Raw genomic sequence first — 3000 nt, 5'->3', positions numbered from 1 at the left:
AGCCTTGTCTGCAGATTCCCAGCCTAGAGCAAGATTTTTACAGTCAAGTTTTAAATCCCTTGATGTATCTGTGTTTGTAATGGAAATGCTAACATAACCTTAGCCGTTACAGGGCAAACAATATTGCAATAATAAATAATGAACAAAGTGGTTTAATAATTTGAAGCAAATCATGTCGCGGGCCTGGCAAGATTTTATGACTAAATTATATGGGCAGGAACCTATCAACAGACATGCTGCATAAATACCATAAATAGATGGACTAAGGATGTGTGTTCATGAAGCTGAAACCACAGTTTTCATGATCTAGGGGATAAAATGCTGTAAGAAATTGTGTGGAAGCTTTGGGCAAGTCAAAAACCTTGAACAAATGATCAATGTGTCAGTTTTTAATCAAGGGCCATTATTTCTAGTGCTAATGAGCTGTAAGGTGCCTCACTAAATCTGTTGGGTTCTGAATATGGATATATTGGTTAATGATCCATTATGTGGCCTGTTGGTGAAACTTCTTTCCTTCTAACTGCAAAATTTTATWTTTTTTCTTTTCAGTACCTTGCATAACCTGACTGAATGCTTACATCTTTGTAGCCTGAGGAACAAAAGGAATTTCCCTGGCACTGTTTTGGATCTGGTACAGCTAGGCTAGCACTTTCTTTTTTTGACAGTCATTCATACTCACCATGTGCACTGTGTGAAATGATGCAACGTCTTACAAAATAGGATTATTATTAGTTAATAATAATAGATTAATAATAATAACAACAGATTAACTTACTCCTGCTTGACCTCGGGTACCAAGAGTGACTTTCTGCTATTATAGCTTGAAGGACATCAGATTTCCTTCCGACAGTGAAGTGCTTGATCCTCAGTTAGCTCTTTTTTTTGGCAATGTGGGATGAGGGCAGTGACCACAGGCACTGCTGGAATTTTTTGGGTTTCAGAGTGTCTAATGGCTCAGCTAAGGATCAGGCAGGATGTGGGGAGCAGCCCTGCTTGGAGCACTGTTGGTACAGCACCTTCTGCCCCAAGCAGAGGAGGGGAACAAAAAAAACATGAACCCATTGCAGTAAACCCACCTTAGTCAGGAAGGGCCTCCACTTAGGCAGTTTACCCAAAGGAATATTTAAATGGGCAGGACAAAAAGACTCTTTTTGGTGGTAGTCCAGTAATAGGGAGACTTTATGTAAATAAAACAGTGTTTTTTACTAGAGTGGTTATGCAGCAAGGGCCACAAGAAGTGGTGATAAGGCTGAGATTTTAGAAAGATTGTACACCTTTCAGGTTTCTCCAAAACAGTAAACACTGGACAGAAAAAGTATCTTAGTAGGTGGAGGTTTAAGCAGTCAAAAATTGTGTTTATTTTTGTCTGTGTGGGATTGGATTCTTAGGGCTTGTGAGTAGGAATACTACAATAAGTAGTTTTTTTAATAATTTCTGATAATTCAATAATTCCAGGACATGTTTTGAAGATGGTATGGTATGAATAATGAGTATTTTATATCAATTTTTCATTTTATTTCACATGGGCTTGGCACGAACAAAAAGAACACACCTCTTAAGAATTTTAAACTGAGACTTCTTAAGACATTAAAAAGAAGGAAATACGAGAGTTATACAGTTGACAACTTTTCTCCCAAAGTGACATTGTCTTAAAAAAAAAATAATTCAAGTCCACTTGCCAAATATAGATTTTTTTTTGTTAAATTTTGGGGTTTAATTGCATCATACCTTTATTTTAGTGTTTGCCCAAATAATACAAATCAACCAGAGATGTGGCTCAGTGCTTAGACTACCTGAAGTCCATTTGTGAAACATCTTTCATCCAGAGAGTTCATTAAAAGTGTCCCTCAATCCAGGTATATGTCTGTCTCCAATTGCAGTCCCTCAGGTCCATTTCATTTCAGACACTGATGCAGGTGATCCCCTCAGTACATGGCATTTTGTGGCCAAATTAGTTTTTAAGAGATTCTAGTTTACTCCTTTGCAACAAAAAGTGGTTGGATTGCCTTAATACATAATAGGAATCAAATTATTATTAGTATTAGTATCCATAATTATTATTAATAATAAATAACATAAGTAGTATTAATAAAATCCATCTCCATGCTTTATATATTCTTTGAAAGGTCGCCCTTTGTCTGTTTTCAAGGCAGCCAAATTAAGGCACTCTGATTTGATATCATTTAATATTCCCCTGTTAACTCCTCTACTCATAGAAAAGCACAGCAGATGTTCTCTGGACTCCAGGGAAGGCTCCCTGAGCCTTTACCAGGAAATTCGTGCTCACACTCTGTCACATGGAAGGGAAGGGGCCTTTTTGCTGTCCAAAGACAGCAGACACAATGCTAAAGCTCCTTGATATAAGGAAATGTAGGGAAATAAGGAATATAAAGAATTAAGACTTTCACAAAATTTCAGACTTTGATTTTAGGGGAGGGTGGGTGTGTATTTTGGAATGTTAAAATTCATGTATATTCTTCAAACTTGTTACTTTAGGCAGAGTCAAGGTAGAAAATAATTTTCCATCAAAACTCTGTACTTTATATTAACACTGTGGGTTCAACTAAAATTTTCTGCCATTGTAGTTTAATGAGCTTTAATGATTTGGGATCCTGTTAAATCAGAGCAGTTTCTCTCCTGTCTCAGGTCTGGGAAGTTTAAGTCTATTAATCCACCTCTATCTTACACAGAATGCAAAGGGAGCCCCACTTGCAAGATGATTTCTAAACCAGGCCTTTGGTTTCACAATTCCCTGACAAATTTAGAGACGTTCTCTGCTTAGGCTACACTGAAGGATTCATTCTACATTCACAGTTCTTTGTTATTACCTGGCTGCTGTTTCTGGTACCCATCACTGGTTTGCATTCCAGTGTTTGACAGATTCTTTTATTATTTCTCTTTTGTGAAGTTCTCACGTGGCTTAGAGCATGATTAATTCTGTTCTGTGCTGGAATATTACCTGAGGTTCTGAGTATTTGTTAGAGATAATTTGTTCTATGC

This window comes from Malurus melanocephalus, unplaced genomic scaffold (genome assembly GCF_030028575.1).
Source record: "Malurus melanocephalus ecotype Western Australia unplaced genomic scaffold, MMel_1.1 scaffold_396, whole genome shotgun sequence".
Taxonomy (NCBI): domain Eukaryota; kingdom Metazoa; phylum Chordata; class Aves; order Passeriformes; family Maluridae; genus Malurus; species Malurus melanocephalus.
Note: the sequence above shows the minus strand (reverse complement) of the source record.